The sequence below is a fragment of the Malaya genurostris genome, chromosome 3, assembly GCF_030247185.1.
Source record: "Malaya genurostris strain Urasoe2022 chromosome 3, Malgen_1.1, whole genome shotgun sequence".
In the NCBI taxonomy this organism is placed as follows: Eukaryota; Metazoa; Arthropoda; class Insecta; order Diptera; family Culicidae; genus Malaya; species Malaya genurostris.
The window spans coordinates 279,757,510-279,777,603 of record NC_080572.1 but is presented as its reverse complement, the minus strand read 5'-3'; the positions used below and the strand labels follow the sequence as shown (position 1 = coordinate 279,777,603).

Sequence of the window (20,094 nt, the reverse complement as noted above, 5' to 3'; positions counted from 1 at the left end):
CACGACCGACGAGTGTTCGTGTGCGAGCCCCGCATGGAATCGTCGAACAAACGACCGAATGTACGAATAACAAGAGGGATGCAAGAGAACCGACTCGAGACCAACCGACCGACCGACAATTACCGTAATACTATCAGAGCACTATTCGGAGGTGTTTTATCTGTTTATTTGCGCACCGATAACTCGAGGCGGCTGGGAAGTGGATGACGTTCATTGTGTTATAAACTTTCAGAACAATATATGTATACCGGATTATATACGTTGTGCCGTTTATCTCTGACATCATTTATATATTGGCGACGAAAGAAATTACGTTTCGCTGCTTCAGATAGGGAAGCTTGTCGCATGCCTAAAGTACATTTTTTTGTAATCTTTATTACTGAAAAATAAGTCTCACTTGTTTAGGTCATCATCCCGGAACTCAATCCACAGTGTTCCGAAACGGAAGATTAGCGTGACAAAAATATTTTCACTATTAAATATTAGTTTTTTTGTAGTTCGTGTCTTCGCAAAAGTTGTTTGTAATCAAATGGCGCTCCTTTTGACGAAAAAAGATACTAGGGTGGTCCTCATTTAGCTTGAAATCTATAATCTAACTTTCTTAATTGAACTCAAGAATGATTTTGTTGTACAATAAAGTTGCAGGAAATTTTATTTTGAGCAGCTTTGATGAAAAAAGCACCTCTCTAGCTTTTCATTTGATCGAGTTACATCAATTTACGTTTGGTCTAGAAATTATTGCGATGATTGACGTTTTTTTGTCCAAACTGGAAGAATTGGACATGCCTGGCATGTGGTTTCAACAAGACAGTGCCACATCCCATACGGCAAGCGATACAATGATCAAATTGAGAGTCATCGGTAAACAGTTTATCTGACGTTTTGGGCCCGTTAATTGGTCGCCTAGATCGTGTGATTGAACGTTTTTAAACTATTTCTTGCGAGGCCATGTTTAGGCTCATGTCTACAAGGATAAACCAGCAACGAGGGACACACTGGAATATTTAAATATTGAAGCATTTATTCGTGAAATACCGACCGATATGTTGGAGAGAGTGTGCCAAAATTGGACCGTGAGCATGGGCCATCTGAAGCGGAGCCGCGGCCAACATTTGCATGAAATCATCTTCAAACATGAAATTATATTGATCGTTCTATCGATTCCAATAAATATTTCATCGATTTTCTTGATTTTGTTGTGTTTTTTTTTAAATCAAATCCCATACCTCTTAAAAAATCACCCTTTATTTTGAAGTTTATTTGCAATCATCATGTCGGTAAGACATTCAAACTAAATGGTAAGACCAAAATTTTGCTAAGCTGTTTGTGTGCATAACATGAAACATTACAAGGATAAAGACTGAGCCAGAAAGTATGGACACACTTTGATTTCGCTGTAAATAATTCACAAGTGTTAGATATTCAAATTTTATTCGATATACTGATAATATTAGACTACAACAACAGAATATTATTCTCAACATTTGCTACTTAGCCGTTGTAGACTAGCTGGCGCACCTTCTTGCGAACGTTCCTCATTGAATTCCGTACAGACTTCTTGGCGACAAGTTTTGACACTTTTTTCCCACCTTTTTCGAACTGTTGAATGGTTTCGGCTGCCGAGACATGTTTCCTAAGATGTGCCGTCGTTAATACCCAAAATTCCTCAATTGGTCGAAGTTTTGGGCAATTTGGTGGATTCATGTCTTTTGGGACGAAAGTGACATTTATGGTAGTATACCATTCTACCGTTTATCTCGAGTAGTGGCAAGAAGCAAGATCTGGTCAGAAGACAACAGGATCCTTGTGGCTTCGAATCATGGGTAGAACTCGTTTTTGTAAACATTCCTTGATGTATATTTCGCTGTTCATTGAAGCAGTGGTGATGAAGGGTTTCGAAATCTTACCGCAGCTACAAATTGCTTGCCAGACCATAGCTTTCTTACCAAATTTTTCGACTTCAATCGATGTCTCGGACTGGTTTAACACTTGCCCTTCTCGCACCGTATAATATTGTGGTCCCGGCAAGGATTTGTAATCGAGTTTCACGTAGGTTTCGTCGTCCATAATTATGCAGTTCAAATTTCCAGCAAGAATCGTATTGTACAGCTTTCGAACCCTCGGCCTGATCGATGCTTCTTGTTTCGGACTACGTTTTGGTTGTTTCTGCTATCTTTCTCAGTGACAGTCCGCGTTCTGTGCACCATTTGTACACAATTTTTCGACGTTGTTCTGCTGAAAGTCCACGCATTTCGAAACAAACTAATGAAAACGAATAAACAACTGCACAAGTGGTTAGAGAAGAGTGTAAACAACAGGGCGCAGTCATAAAAAATGACAGAATCTGAACCATTGCGAAATGGCAGCGGTTTTTTGTTGCGTCCATACTTTCTGGGACAGTCTTTAGTCTTTCGGATTTGTTCGACCTGTTGACGTAGGACTGCACAACTATTGTCAAAATCATTGATAATTTCTGTGTTGAACGTTTGGGTTGTAGTTATCTTTTCTGTTTTTCATATCCTTATTTGTATCACAGTGAAATGTACTTTTGATAGATTCTTTCAGAACTTAGGATTTCCTGAAAAGTACCGTTAGTAGTTCATGTGGGTAATAAGATGTGCTGAAACTTTTTGTATGGACAAGTCGAATCGTCGATTTAATTTTGAATTGTTTGAGATTATGTCATTCAAAAATTATGATGATACTTCAGATACAGCAAACTTATCACTCTCTCAGAGGGTAAATTTTGAGAAGGCGCCCCATAGTAAAGTCAGTCGTAATTACGACATAACTAAGATGAGTTCCCCATAAAAAAATCACTTTTGCAAACGTTTTGTATTGTTTCTTTTCTCTTTTTCGAAAACAAAGCTCATGACAAATTTCTCTTTGTTGGGTAGGCGTTCTTCTTTATAATTTCAATAACTTCTAAACACGCTCTTCTATAGAAATCCTCAAAATCGATTCTGACACAAACACAGAGCAAATGCAAACTGATTGTTGCCGCGTATCAACAAACTAACGACCGACGATTATAGCCGCCGCGTACGAAAGCATCACGCGACCTTGGAGCTTCGTTCGACTCGCCTACTGATTGTGCAGTTGCCGAGTTGGCGTAGAGGAAATGAGGCTAAAAAATATGAACCAAACAAAACCGACGGCGGCTAACTACTACTAGATGACATTGACATTGACACTGGCACTGTTTAGCAGTTGGAAGCGAAATGAAAGTATTGTTTCATTCCACCGTGCATGTCAACAATTCATGTATCGGACAGTTTTCAATTTCGCCTGGACTGTACTGTCGGTAGTCCGCTTTTGCTACGGTTCCGCTCGCATTTTGATGATAGTAGCTACGGACGCGGCGCTTTGTTTTTCGACCGTTTTTTATGGTCTAAAACGAAACCAAACGAAAACTGGAGCATCCGTTCTTTCACGTTTACAGTCGGAGAAGAAGTTTGCGGATATCAGAATGCAGATTAAAACTGAAAGGCAATTATCACTCTCGCACTTTGGCAAGCTGCATACAGTTTTGCAGTTGTTTTGATTTGTGACACAGGAAAAACCGAGTGTTTTGGCAGAAATGTAGGTAGTTGTTTTCGCAGCTTTTTGGTTTAATGAGTCTGAAGTCTGAAGTCGATTTCATGTAAATGAGGGCTATAGAATGAGAGCGTGATGCAGATTCCAAAAACACCTTGATGTTGAAACTTTTATGGAATGTTGAACCTTTAATTTGGAGAGACTAACCGAACAGGAAACTAAATAATGGGATAATTACGGAATTATTGCACCGGCATAGCGAATTTTATTTCGATTCCACTTGCGATTCTACAGTCGGAATAACAACACTTGTGCAGGTACGTTTGCAACTAATCGGAATAATTTTGGATCTTGTTTACTTTGGGTGTGACTCATCGATTCTTGAGAATTTTCAGTTGTTGTATTTATTTCAAAACAACTGGCAATTGATGGTGGGTATTTTTATCCCGGCAACAATTCATTGAGAATTTCCCGGAATTCTTTGAAAATCAACTCTCGATCATAGAAAGAGAACAAGTTTGGGCTTTGGAATGTTTTTCCTTTCGTTTCGCCTTCGACTCGTTGGTGCACAACAGTTTCTGTTGTAGGGGAAGATGTTCGGTTGCCGGCACCCCACCGTAACTTTTGACTGAAAGCAGATAGCGTCAATCCGACAAATGTCATGTGTGTGTAATAGCAGCACGTTCTTTTGTGCCGAACTGCGAAGCAAACAGTCACTTGTACTTTTTGCTGCGTTCAAAATAACTTTTAATTACGTTTTTTCTGACTTTTTTTTAGAGTATCATGAATTGAAGAGCATTGAGTGATTTAATACAATTTTTCAAAATTTTCGCAACCAATGATTTTTTTTTGTAATTTTCAAAATGTCTACCAATTTCGGTTACCGGCACCCCAAGATGTTCGACAAATCGTGAAAAATTGTCAGTGATATGCAGGCTGCTATCGAGATAAACATTTAGCTGCTCATACAGCAGATGCTCCGGCTAAGAAACAACGTTGAAATCGGCCAAATTAATATCAAAGGCGTCACCATCCAAATATCAATCAGACTTTTGTCAAAAACGCTTCCAAACAGAATAAATTCTGTTTTTTCTTTGAATAGCTGCAGTCTATACTTAAATTTTTTCATTTTTAGCGAAATTTCTTGGGGTGCCGGTAACCGAACACCTCTTTTAAAATGGCCAAAATTTATCGCTTTAATAAATTGATAACAATTTTTTCTCAATCAGATAAATCAACTTAGTTTCTTAATTAGTTGTTAGCCAGGGACTTTAGGTTTCCATTGATGTATAGATGTCCGCATAATATGCACTAAGTTAGAAGTTATGAGCTAAAAAGAAAAGGGTGCCGGTAACCGAACACTCTCCCTTACTGTTTTGGCACCTAGCAGTAAAACTTAATTTGTTTATACTGATAACTCTGTAAGTGCGGAACCGGAAATCGGATCAACATGAAATTCAATTAACAGGGAATAAAAGTAAAATATTGCGAGTATGTTCCTTTTATGGATTTTGATTGTCGGTTTCAACAGACTTCGCAGCCAATTCTTGGCATATTTTCTCGGAGAAACCGATTTCCATTTTGTTATCTAACCATAACTTCCGGTGATCATGTATTTGAACCAAAAAACATTTCCTTGACGTTTGCTTAGCGGTTAATGTTGAACCGTGAGGTGGCATTAGCAGTTCAACATAAACTGCCAATTCACTGATAAGTCAAAGACGAAGCGTAAAATACATGAAAATTGTCATGTGCGCTTAGCATACACCGGTACCCAAGGTTCCAAAGGTATCAAAGGTCCTGAACAGCTTCAACTTCTTGAATCGGGGTTTGACCATCAATCGTCATCACTTTCCAATCGAAACAGTTGTCAAAATTTATCAGAATTAACGTTCAAATAAATAAATTCAAATGTTTTGCATGATAAAAAGCATCATTCAAACAACATTTTATATTTTTTTCATGGAAGAATATTGAGAAATAAGTCGCTGATAAGGTATTTTTTGAAGACGCTTCTTAAAAATCATGGTTTGCGATTGTCCACTGTATCTCAGCGGCGACTAATCAAAAATGAACAAATCCACGCAGCATAGTTAAAGTAGAAGTTTTTCTAGACCCCAACGTTTCTGTTTGATTTTTTTTTTTTTATTTTATTGAATTCTTGGTGGTTGTTCAACGTGAAAACGGCGATTTTTCACGAAAAAATTCGCCATTTTGTAGCTGTAAAACCTCCCCAAAGTAACAAACAACCAAAAGGAAAACGTTGGGGTCTGGTTTTTTATATGTAAAAAGTGTGTGCAAAATTTGAAAAAAAAATGGTGCAGTAGTTTTTGAATGACGATGGGCACGAACTTTCAAAACCTGCTTTCGAGTAAAACGCGTTTAAAGTTTTTTGTCCTTAAAATCGAAGGAAACAATTTATTACTCAGCGGTCGGGAAAATCTTTTTCTGAAGGAAGAATTGCATAGCTGAAAACTCCGTCTTTCAACTTGTTCATTCACTCAAATAAAAATTCACGTTCGATTTACTTGAAAAATCACGTAAAATGGTTTCAAATGTCAAATTGAATATTTTACGTGACGATAATGAATGTTATACGAACATCCTCTGAAATGAATAGAGCCATCACATAAGGTTAACGTGAATTGACCCACGTCAAACAATCTACGTGAATTTCTGGTGTGGAAAACTCGATTTTGAAAATGGCGAACAGTGGCCCTCACAGTGTAAGCAGTGTAAATATTTGCGAGAAATGTTATTTAATTACAATTTTTTACTACATCGACTGGACCATTCCAGTATGAAAGTTTCCATGTATTCGACTGGACCGATTGCCTGCGTGAGTCCGGAAGTGTGCCCGCTTCTGCCGAATGCTTCAAACAGGCCGTTGGTGCACCGAAAAATGAATTCAAAATCGGTATGAAGCTAGAGACACTGGACCCATGTAATGCTACATCAATCTGCATCGGTTGTATAGTGGAAGTTCTCGGATCTCGACTTCGGCTTCGGTTGGATGGCAGTGACAACAAAAACGATTTTTGGCTGTTTGTCGATTCCAGCTCCCACGACGTTATCACTTGCTTGTTTTTAGTCATTGCAATTCCATGCTAATTTTCTGAAATAAATGTTTTATTTTTCATAGTGTTTTTCATTTTATAAATTTTTATAAAAATCTGGAATATCTCCCTTTTGACTTCAACGAATATTAAAAATATTAATTCTCTGGTATCTAAATTTGATATGAACTGATAGGTAAATGTGATATGAACAGTACATTACATTTTACGTGTGAAACACGTAACTCTTACTGGATTATGCATTAAACAGTTTTTAAATGCCAGCCCAATAAAAACTAGGTGAAAAGTAGGGTGGAAAATATTCACATAACTTTTCACGTAACTATAACATGATTATTATTTTGAGTGTTGAATATCTCGCCCTCAAAAGCATGAATCAAAAATCTATCCTGACAATGTCTAGATAATTTAGTTTAGATGCGATTAGTGCATAAAAACATAGGTGTTGTCGCGATACAAATGAAGTGAATGTTATTTTTGTGAAGGTAAGTCGATTTCTATGCACGCACCATTTTTTTTCTGTTCCAGTTTCCAGATAACGTAACGAAACACGAGAGAGAAATAAAATCGGCTCAGAAAGGCTGCCAAATAAGCGGTAGCTTTATTGGATGCAGACACATTTCATGCAAACTTGTAACCAAAAATTTCGAAACTTTTCTGGTCACCCGGCCCATTGAGAGTCATTTTGTACATATGCGAGAGAGCATGGAGAGAAATGTAATACTCAGAGCGAGACATGTGGTTATACGCGACCTGCTGGCCTCAGCCATTAAGTCTTCCAGCACATAGGTTTCATCGTCCATTTTCGCGCAAGAAAATAATTTATATCCCGAATTCACGTTCAGAATTCTGGACATGCATGCTGGAATTGAATTCGAAACTTGGGCTCTGGAACTGAAAATATTTCCCTAATTCAGAGTAGAAGAGTAGAAGAATGAAACAGCGGAAGAGTAGAAGAGCTGGAGAGTAGAAGAGTAGAAGAGTAGAAGAGTAGAAGAGTAGAAGAGTAGAACAGCAGAAGAATAGAAGAGTAGAAGAATAGAAGAATAGAAGAGTAGAAGTGTAGAAGAGTAGAAGAGTACTAATACTGTTATGCTTGGTGTCATCAACTAGTTATAGTGTTATAAATTCAGTTTTAGCTGTTAGTTTTAATTGTAGTGTTAGGTCTAAATGTATCTGTTGGATCATTGTAATCTGTTGATACAAATGATGAGGAGGTTTTATGCCTGCTGGAGAGAGAGATTGCTAAATTTCATCTCCATCGGGATTTTTCCTGCTCCAAATAAATAAACAAATAAGTATTTTATTTGGAGTAGGGAAAATCCCTGAGAGAAGAGTAGAAAAGTAGAAGATTAGAAGAGTAGAAGAGTAGATGAATAAAATAGCGGAAGAGTAGAAGAACTGAAGAGTAGAAGAGTAGAAGAGTAGAAGACTAGACGAATCGAAGTGTAGAAGAATAGAAGAGTAGAAAAGTGGAAGATTAGACGAGTAAAAGAGTAGAAGAGTAGGAGGGTGGAAGAGTAGAAGAGTAGAAGAATAGAAGAGTAGAAGTGTAGAAGAATAGAAGAATAGAAATGTAGAAGAATAGAAAAGTAGAAGAGTAGAAGAATAGAAAAGTAGAAGAGTAGAGGTGTAGAAGAATATAAGAATAGAAGTGTAGAAGAATAGAAGAATAGAAGAGTAGAAGAGTAGATGAATAAAACAGTGGAAGAGTAGAAGAACTGAAGAGTAGAAGAGATCAAGAGTAGTAGAGTAGAAGAATAGAAGACCAGAAGAATAGAACAGTAGAAGAATAGAAGAGTAGAAGAATAGAAGAGTAGAAGTGTTGAAGAGTAGGAGAATAGTTTAGCAGAAGAGCAGAAGAATAGAAGAGTAGCAGAATAGAAGAGAAGAAGAGTAAAAGTGTAGAAGAATAGAAGAATAGAAGTGTAGAAGAATATCAGAGTAGAAAAGTAGAAGATTAGAAGAGTAGAAGAGTAGATGAATGAAACAGCGGAAGAGTAGAAGAGTTCAAGAGTAGAAGAGTAGAAGAATAGAAGAGCAGAAGAATATAACAGTAGAATAATAGAAGAGTAGAATAGAAGAGCAGAAAAGTAGAAGAGTAGAAAAGTACAAGAGTAGAAGTGTCGAAGAGTAGAAGAATAGTTTGGCAGAAGAGTAGGAGTAGTAGAAGAGTAGAAGAGTAGAAAACTACAAGAGTAGAAGAGTATAAAAGTAAAAGAGTAGAAGAGTAGAAGATTAGAAAAGTAGTTCTTTGGGCGTTTCAGTAAAAACATGGTACTTTACTACGTTACTCCAAGGCTGTGAAACAAACACAGATATTTTACGAACTCGAAACACTGGGCCGTATGAATAAAATGTAGTAAAGTCTGTTGTTTGTAGTACCTTCTCGAAAACAAAGTCCACAGAGTATAACGCGGTTTGGTATGAGTAAAAAACAAGTTCTAACATGTAGTTAATGCTACTTTCGAATTTAAGCATTTACTGCATACCGTATCGACACAGAGCCGGAAAAGCTGGCATAAGCATGCACAAAGCAAGAAACGTACTTACATCTGTAAAAATGCCACTTTTCAAATTTCTGTACTTCACTTTATCAGCAAACACACGAGTAGCAACCTCTAGAGCTACCTACCGAAAACTTGTAGTAAACACTACAGTTTGTAGCATGTTTTGACAGGAACGTGATCCACACGTAGCATTTACTACCGAAATTCAAGCATGCTACGTTTTATTCATACGGCCCACTGAGTCGAATGGTAGATGACATTCGTCCCTCCGGGCCTTGGTTGAAAAGTCAATTTTTACGGCCTTTCTTGAACGTGGAAAGCAAAAACAACCAGCTGATAAGTATTGAAGTTTTGGGAACCGAAAACGTGCTATAAAAAATTTCTGTAAAAATAAAAACAACAACCCTAACGCATAAGCTAGCTTATCGTCAAATTTGTCAGCTGGAGCCAAAACAGCACTGCAGGCTTTGCCGTTTGCTGCAATTAGGTGACCTATCGTATGGTGTTCACTTTTATCGTGTGCCATTCGTGTTCTTTCTGAGTTCGGAAACACACAACAAACCTAGTTGGCATGGCATCCCGGAGTTCTCGGAGCTGCTCGGTGACAATAATGACAACAATCGTAACTACCAATCATGCACCAATGCGGCACCGAGGGAGAACGATGCGTTTCTGCGCTTGCTGACTGCATCAGTCACGCACGTTCTGGTCTGAGTGTTTTCAGCCGGTGTCTGGCATAGTCTACTAAGATTATGATGATGACGATTATGATACAATGTTGTGCTTTATGTGGTAAATGTTCTCCGTTACGGCCACTAGACACTCCCGGATGCAAGTGTGATGTAATTTATGAAAATCCCCTTGCAAAAAAAAACATTGACTCGCATCATCACCGCGTCACAGTGTCTCTTGGGAAGCTAAACCAAACTACGGAATGAGTATGGGAGCCGGAGACATTATTTGATTTCTTGTCAATACCCCCCATAAACAAATGACATAGTTATCATCACATAGCATAGTGGGGAAATGATCGATAATGGTAATTTTATAGGGACTTAAAAATTTTCAACGGAATATTTTATCCAAAGTATGTTCCTCGAGGCTATAACAGTTATTAAACTACTATAACTATAAAATTTCAAAAAACCGGGAACCAGTACACATTTTCTCTCCCCTCGATTGTACCTACATACAATCGTAAAAGCACAGAAGCGTTCAAGCGAAACCACCCGGAGGTCAGTTGGCTATGCGTCTATAACCTCCCGGCCTACTGTGTGGTGGGCAATAAAGTCGGAGTAACATATTTATGTGGGATATAGCCGGCGTTGTTGTTGTTGTGTTTTTCAGTGGAATTCATCATGTGACGGGAGCAGCAAAATAAAAGACTAAAAAAAATACTCTGATGTAGTTGCCCATGCTAATGTAATTTTGGATACAACTGATTGGGCAAAACAGTGCTCGGATCTATATAAAATTTCCTGCATCTATTTTCGAAAGTATGTAGTTTCAGAATATGTAATGAAAAATTTCGATTTTATAAGCTCCAACATTCTGTATAAAATGTATGTTTCTACGAACTTGAGATGGTATTTCAGCACTTTGCTTTTGGAACGGGTAGACGGTTCAGAGTATTAGGCGTTGGTCCAACAAGCCAATTGTGTCGTATGTTCTAGTCCTGATTTGGAAAGATTCTTAGTGTCCGTAGGATCGTAGCATCTGGCCATGCAATAGTTTCGTACACTATACACGTGTTACACGTATGTTGTAACAAAAAGGGTCAATTTTCGCTTCGGAATGTAGCACCTTGATTTCGACAACATAATCCTTTGACTATGACGTGTTATCCAGGAATGTTAAAAAAAATGGCAGTAAAATCTAACTTCAAACTATGTCTTACGCACTTTTCGGAAATAGATTGATTGGAAATGTTTACAACTCAATTGCAGTAGAAACAGAATTTTATTCTACTCGTAAATGGTAAAACACGTAGGTTTGCATAAATAATAATTTTTTCAAATTGTGTCTAGATTTTTTAGGCTATGAATCTATACATTTGTGTGCAGTTATCGAATGTTTTAATCTAGTTACAATTTGTGCGTAATAAAATTTTAAACTCCTCAAATTGTGCAGAACGAATTGGGCTTCGAATTGCTCTCTCATGCACCGTATTCTCCAGATTTGGCCCCCAGTGACTTTTTCCTGTTCTTAGACCTCAAGAGAATGCTCGCTGGTAAAAAATTTAGAAGCAATGAAGAGGTAATCGCAGAAACTGAGGCCTATTTTGAGGCAAAGGACAAATCGTACTACAAAAATGGTATCGAAAAGTTGGAAGATCGCTATAATCGCTGTATCGCCTCTGATGGCAATTATGTTGAATAATAAAAACGAATTTTGGCAAAAAATGTGTGTTTCTATTAAACGATACGAACTTTTCAGCCGAACTGTTAGTTGCAATTCCATAAAAAAAACTTGTTTGAATATTATAGGTTTTGATCTGTAACAAAGGATGAACAATTTCGCAAAAGATAAGAAAATCAATGATATGAGCATTTGGGTTATAAATTAAATTACTAAATATCGTCTCAAAGAACATGCATAAATGTGTCTCCCTCATATTAGTCGATTAAAATAATCATGGTTTTAACAGGCGCATATAAAAGAGGGTTTTTAGAGGAGAAATTATTAGGAACCCATAACCGGAGCCAGACCAAACACGGGATTCAACCGAACAGCTTGAATATCTTATAAACCTGCAATTTTTTCGATCCATGGATTGACTTTATAAACACGATTTCACGTGACAGACAGACGTCAGTTAGCTGGAGGTTGAGATGTCAGTCTCACAAAAGGTTTAAATAAAGGTATCTCGAAATTTTGCACCACATTGTATTCGTTCTTAACTTTTGTGTGGAGCTTTATAGTCTGGTTTTGTCCCATTACGAATTCGGCTTAGTCCCCGTGGTTGAAGAAATATTGGTTTTTGGGTTGACCACTTCTGCGCGACTTGGTACTAAAACTAAATCATATTTTTCCAAAACACAAATTGTGAAATGTTGCTGACGGATGAATATATTGGAGTCAATTAGAAAATAAATAATTTCCATCCAACAACTTTATAAATTTTTTTTCATATTTAAACCCCACCCGCTCTTGGATTCGCGGTTGTCTGTTGTACTAGCGAACAAAACAGGATGGTAAGCCCACTGTGCTTAATCACTTGAAATATTTCGTAATTCTATGTGTCGGTTTTGCACGATGCGCTGATTTGTTCAATTCACGTATTATTTTGGCACTGAATTTCACCGACGTTCATACCAAACTTCAATTTTGAGTTATTTATAATTATCTTATACTACTGAAAATTTCATCATAATTTGTTGACCATATTTCCATGATATGGAAAACAAATTATGTGGCTGTATGTTGTAGAAATTATATGTTGAATAAAAAATGAGATATTTTCTATTAAGTTGTACAGGGCAAATTTTGAATAGGCGCCCCATAGCAAAGTAAGTCGTATCCACGACAAAATAAAAAAGAGGTGTTTCAAATTGTGCCATTTGGCCAGCGGTTGATCACAGGGGATTGGAGCCAAGCTCAAGCCTAAAGGAGTAAAGCTATGTCCGTTTAGAATCCGGAATAATGAAATCATCTGTATCTCGGTAACGAATTGACGTACACATATGGTTAATATATCAAAACAAAGGTAATTCACTGTACTTTAAGGAAAAATTAGTAATGCACTGTTCTTAAGCTTCCGCTTTATTAATGGCCAAAATATCTCGATGAGCCGGAAGTGCGGCAATTGGGTGGATTTATATTTTTATCGATGAAATCTACGTTATTATCACAGTAACACTGGGTGACTTCCTGGCTGTAGTGGTAACTCGCCAAAACTTGCCAAAACTGCACGGGACCTGTTTGGGCTTTAATGAAAGGAAGTACGCGACTTTCGAAGCATTCTTCCTTGTACAGCTTCGAGTTCATCGTCGTATTCGTTGTGAACACTTTGTACTTTGCTCCGCAGCTGCATATTCCTTGCCATATCATGCGTTGTTTTTTGACAAATTTGTACATGAAAGCAAACTTAAACTTTGCAGGAACATCTCCTCCAAGCGAAATCCATTTTGATCGGCCACCACGATGTTTACCTCGATCTTGAAACGTTTGAGCACATCATACACGGTTGATTTGGCAATTTTCAACGTTTTTACGATCTTTATAGCGGACCACGTTGGATTATCAAAGTGAGTGTGCAGCATTTTTTTTACTCCTCTCGGCTTCCATCTGGAATAACTTTTTACTCACTACACGAAACACCGTTAAATTTATACCAAAGAAAGTGGGTACTTAGGTAAACAAACCGCTGTAAAAGAATTCTTGCAGCGGTCACTTTCCGTGTCGCTGCAATACAACACTTGATTCTGGATTCCAACTGGACAGAGCTTTACCTGCTGCTCGTACGGGTAGCGATTTAGATTTATAATTCTGAAATCTAATCTGAAGAGTACAATCAGTCAAATAATTTTGAATCATTGTTATCCAATAAATTAAACCCTACTGCCATTTCCCGTCTGTTAATTTCGTAATTGCTTCTGCTTTTTTGCTCTGGAAAAAAATTGCTTGCAATCTAGTAACCCTTGCATTTGATCAATTCTACGGGGAAATAACCAATGGAGCCGTACTAGAGATAAATATGACGTTTTTTCAATGAAATTTTACCACACAAACACAACAATCACCATTCACTTTAGTTCGGACCAAACATTTCTTCTGCAATGATGGAATTGATCAGCTAGGTACATATATTTTACCACTAAGGCTCCAGGGAGGTTCAGTGTGCGCCACTAGGCATGTAAGTGCCTCCTCCTCTCGAAGCAAACACGTTAACTACCTAATGGACTCATAAATAATGATTGATCGGCGGTGCTAAGCAGCAGATTGCCACCCACTTACAAATCTATATCATGTGACGAAGCTGTGCAGTCACACTTGAAACCGTTTCACCATTAAGTGCGATACTTACACGCACAAATTTCACAGTTCGGTGACGGTTCCCGTCAAAATAATAACACACTTTACGATTGATGATATGAACTGGCACGCGTAGCGTCTGAGGAATGCTCATTGGGTTTGTACATTGGGAAAGTTGGTTCAATGAACTTGTCAGATAGTAATTCTTCGTGGTCATTATGAGTATTTCAGGATATATATTTGAGATACATGCATTTCTAAGACGTTCAACATAAACAAAAAAGCTCGAAAAACCCGCATAACTTCAAAAATTTACCCAAATAACATTGAACAATTCGCAGAAAGACAATTCAATACTTTATACACGAAGGTAAACTTGTTTAAAATAGGCACATCAACCTATGTTAGGTGGTGCGAGATAAGAGAAAATCCAATCATTTGACATGGCAATCAATTTACAAGTCTATGTTTGACAGACGGCACGCGTGATTGACATTTGTTTACACAGGGATTTGTTTATTTGAGGTGTTACCGAGCAACTCGAAATTCCACCGTTTGTGTTTCGTTTTCAAAAACTATTCCCTCTAATTTTAGAAATCTATAGAATTTTTGGTCGATACGGGAACATTTTGAGACTCATACCAGGTGGGGTCATATGTCAAACATCTGCTCCAGCAAATCACCCGGTAGGAGAATTCATTTAAACCAGCTGCCTAAAAACTACTTTTCGCTCCCTGCGGCCGATAGTGAAAATTTACATAACAAATCAATTAACCGCTTGGTTGGTGTTAAACGGAAGCCAGTTACAAATGAATGCCCATTAATTCGATTAGCCGGTTTTGTGGTGGGCCAGTCTAAGTTTTGGTAGCGCTCTTAATTCGACATAGCGTCTGTTTTCCAGCGAGCAGACCACTGACAAATGCGAACCACAACTGGGCGAAATATCAGAGCAGGTTGGATGGATGATCACCTGTGTTGTAAGCTCACCAAATCTAATATTTTAATTTGAAAAAGAAGATTTATTATTCAGCAACTGCTCCTACATTAGGTTGAATTTCTCTTGGGCGAACATTTTTGTTTTGAGATCAGCAAATACCATCGTTGTTTTCGACATGTGGCTCGGTGCTTTTTCTTGGTTAAACAAGGGTTTTTTTCTTGAACATACGAGATCGCTTTTCTTTGATTTTTGAATTCAAACGATCTAACGATAGTATCTGATATTGATTAGTTTTCATTTCTCAAGAGTGTGAAATGATGGATCCATGTTTCATCCATTGTCACATATCGACGCAAAATTCCGATTCAATGCTTGTTAACATAGCCAAACACTGCTCTGAATCATCTACACGTTGTTATTTTTGATCAACTATGAGTAAACGCGGCATCCACTTTGAGAAGAGCTTTCTCATGATCAAACGTTCATTCACAGTGCTTTCTGACATTTTTACGGCATTAGATATCTCATTCATTTTGAATTTCCGTTTAGATATAATTAATTTGTAAACATTTTTGATGTTTTTATCTTTCTAATATAGAAACATTATGTAATCAAACTAAGATTCAAATGAATCGTCTTGTGATCTCATACAAAATTTCTAAATTTTGTTCGGATCCGACTTCCGGTTCCGGAGCTATGGGGTAAAATGTGCTACAAAATATAATATGTGTTCTAAAGCGTTCTCAGAGCTGGCTGAACCGATTTTTACAAACTCAGATTTAAATGAATGGTCTTAGGATCCTTTACAAAACTTCTGAATTTCACCTGCATCCAAACTCCCGGTTCCGGAATTATAGGGTGATAAGGGTAAAAATTTCTATTTTATATTACTCACTTTTTGCACCAATTTTTACGAACCTAGATTTAAATGAAAAATCTTATTCTATACAAAACTTCTGAATCTCATCTGGATCTGACCTCCAGTTCTGAAATTATAGGGTAAAGTGTGTTAAAAATTTTAATCTATCATTCAAAGAGGCGAACAAAACACGTAAAAAATTATAGACCGGCCTCAAAACTACTCCGTTTGATATTCATTATCAGTAGACAGTCAAACAAAGCGATTCAGATTATTCTTTTAGAAATCGAAAAAAAATATTTCGAAAAATACCACAGCATATATGATAGTATGATTTATATGAGAAAGGCATCATCACACCACTATATGGACTAAAACAGGATTTCTGAAGTTCTCAGATTTAAACCAATTGGCACGAGTTTGGATCAAAATAAAAGATTTTACGATCTCATACGTTATTGTTGAATTTTATTCCGGAATTACAGTTGAGTCGTTTATGATATTTTTTATGCGAATGTTTTTTTTGTGCGAATTTTCAAAGTTATGCCTTTTTGTTTTTCTCCAATAGAGTCTCGAGACAAAATTTACGGGTTGTGCATTGATTGTGTGGTATGATCTCAAATATAACAGTTCATTATTAACAAAAATAAAGATTAAGGAACGAATATTGGCTTGTGTTTTTAAATAGCATGAAACAACGGTATACTTTTGGATGAGAAGTTTTTAATAAACTTATTCCGTATTATCGATACAATAGAATCATTTGGCGCTCTACAAGCCGAGCAAATCTGTCAATAACTTCATCAATAAAACCACTGCGACGTTGCAACTAAGACAGCAATTTGTTTTCAACTGCCATAAGCATAAGCCACTGAAGCCTCTTTAGTTCAACAGAGCTAAACGTGACCAAGAGAACAACAAATCTCACAGCTGAGCTGAGTAATTCAGTATCTTCTTGAGTCTGTGCAGTAACTCATGTGCACGGAAAAGACAAGAGATACATGAAATTTTATGTTGGACGTATATGAGATTTCATCGAATGAATAGAGAATCTAAAAAATAATTGAATGCGGATGAGGATACAGTTAATTCCTTAAATTTGATTTGGTTGTGCAGTGCACGAGGTGCACATGAGGACGACGTTTCAACCGAATTTTAAACTATTTGATTCAGCTCGATGAATTGAGCAAATGTATGTGTGTATATGAGTGACAAATATTGTCACTTAGATTCAAATGAATGGTCCTAAGGTTCCATATAAGATTACTGAATTTAATGAAAATCCGACTTTCGGTTCTGGAATAACAGGGTGATATGACCCAAAAATATGAAAGTAATGTGACCTAATTCACTCGAAGGATACTGAACCGATTTTCATAAACTTGAGTGCATTACGGTTCTAAAATTACAAGTTGATTTGAAATTTCAAACCATCATAGCAAGTCGTAAAAAGTTTTCTGAGTTGGGTTCAAAACTGTTTAGGTTATTTAGGAGGGGTACTTCGGTGAATTCATACGAATTAACTTCATATGAAAAAATTAATGAGCAGCAAATTCAAATATACCGTAACTAGTTAGCAACTAGTTTGCAACAAGTTATCCAATGAGTTTTGATTTATTTTTAAGCTTTTTTTGTAGAAGTTAATGAAGCTTATTTTGTAGAGGGAAATAAACTTCGCGATGTACTTGAAAAAATAAAAATAAAATGAAAATTCAAAATTATCGTAACTAATTAACCATAAATTTGCAACGAATTATCCACTTAGTTTCGATTCATTTTTAAGTTTATTTATTAGAGATGCTTCACACGAACATAACGAAATACTTAAAAAGTTGAAAAAAATAGGCAATTAGCTAATTAGCAACTATTTAGCAACAAATTATTCACCTTTTCGCGTTATCATCGGTGACAGGTGCTTCGCTAAGTTCATGTACATGAGATAATGAATAACATGAGAAAGAAATCATCACCCTACAAGATGGATTGGAAAAGGTTTTTTATGCACGTATTCGAAATTTTGCTGTTTTATCTTAAGATTGCACGAAACGTCGAAATCTGTTTATATCTCAATATTTTTGAGGCCAGATTTATACAAAACATTTAAAAAAAATTGAAATTTACCTTATTTTTTATCCGGAAAAGGATTTATTTTGAAATGTTTTTAAAGCAAAAATATAAATCACTGATCTGAGACTTTCTTTCCTTGACATTTTCGAAGAAATTATTCTGTTTTGATTCCAGATGTCTTATAAATTTACAAAAAAATGCGAATGTTTTTTTTATTAAGTTTCAGAGTTATGTGATTTTCTAAGCGAATTTTCGTAGTTATGCTGTTTTTGTATGCGTTTCTCATGTGGCAAGTATCAAAGTCTTGGCATTACATTCCGTTTTGTGGAAATTTCTGCCAAATTTCTGTTTCAACAGAATTCGCAACTGGTGTTATCCCAAGTTTTTTTATGTCAACTCTTCGACTTATTTTTTTTTATATTACACCAGATTTCGAAATTCCAAATATTTCTGAGATATTTGACCTAGAAAAAGAATTCGATTTAGGATAACCCGAAGTTGATTCAACTTTCTTTGCGTTTCGCTTTCGGCTCGTCAGTGCTTAAAGCAGTTCAAGTAGAACTGCCATCTCCGCCTAGCAGTCCAACTTAAACCGCTAAGCAGACGCAAAGCTTACACAACTTATGTAACACTGTTATGAAAGTTGATTGCTTTCAATTTTTTTTTTGCTGAGTTTACATCTCAACGTTTCATGCACTTCTAAGACATTCGGCATAAACGAAAAATTCTTCGATTTTGAGGTTTTTTTCTACGCGTGTTTCCGAAGTAAGCCGGTCTCAAATTCTAAAAGTCCCAAAGTAGTTTATTTCCAAAAATGTTCTTTTTCTAAGATTAAACCATATCTTAACATTTCATGCATTTCTAAGACATTCGGCTTAAAAACATTTTGTTTTTCGATTTTGGAAATCTCAATTGTTTTCGGAATTTCACCAGATCTGGACGCTTCGTGCATTTCTAAGATATTTGACATTAAAACTCTTTAGTTTGTGTTTTTTTTATGGGGATTTCTGAAGTTACGCGGTATTTTCACGTTGTTTTAGTTAGTGATGGCCATACAAACCGACCTCGGCTGAACCTCGGTTGCGGTCTGCGAAAATATCGATAAAGAACTTCAAAAAGCTACTTTTAACTCTCGCGTCAAAAGGTATTGAAAAACAGCATTACTATATCGGATGAGGGGATTGAAACAAGTTTTTATTTTTTGTGGTATTGAATTTCAAGCCAAGGAAGTTTTGTATTACACAATTTTACATGATCTGGGGTTTGATGAGAAATATCACCTTCACAACGAGCATTAATCTAAAACTATTTGATCGGCTGAAACCGTTAAGTAGTCGCAAAATGTACACTATTTACTTAATACTTTATGCAATATTGATTCTGATGTCTGGGGCAGAAATGAGTGACGGCTGACTGATGACTGATTTTCTACGAAATATCGATTTTTCCTGGGTCTGATATATTTATTCGTTTTGCGATCTAAAAAAGTATAATCTTCAACCTAAATTAGATATAAAAACTTTTGTCACGGTAACATAGTTTCCTATATTTCATTAGAAATCAATATTACTACTAGTCAAAGAAGCTCCCCGTAGCAAATGATCGATTAATTACTTTAATCGATGCTATAAACCCAGCAGTTGCTGTATTCGCTTGCCGCTTGCTGAGTCCGTTCGGTTATTTGTCCGTTGCGTGGGTAAACAACTTGATCACCATCATCATCATCATCATCAATGTTATTGTAGCGCCGCGCGTTCGCGGCGCTGATGACGATCCAAGCAGGCTTCAATAGCTCGGTAAACGCGCCTGAGAGAGTACGGGTGGGTGATTTCAATCAGCTGTGCGACTTCGATGATCGAGCGCGAAAGAGTACCAACAACAGAGAGAACCCCGGTCGAATTGAGTGTTCAACCGGTACGAAACTAACTGTGAGTGAGAGAGTCTTCGTCGTCGTAGCGAACGAAACAAAAAAAAATCGATTTACTTAGAAACACTGAACTTCACAAACCGCATCGAAGATCGCCGTTGACTTCAGTCAGTTGCCGTGAACGAGTCGCCCCGTATGTTTTGTGATTGGTCCGGCCGGTGCGTTGGTTCGTTTGACTACTTACTTACGATCGGTTGTCGGTTTTT

The 20,094-nt window shown here is 36.9% G+C and overlaps 1 protein-coding gene across 2 annotated transcripts in view; it reads left to right on the top strand.

Moving 5' to 3' along the window:
- LOC131438675 (guanine nucleotide exchange factor DBS) overlaps positions 1–20,094 on the top strand; it is a 292,063-nt gene that overhangs the window by 1,158 nt on the left and 270,811 nt on the right. The gene's annotated exons all lie outside the window — the stretch shown is intronic.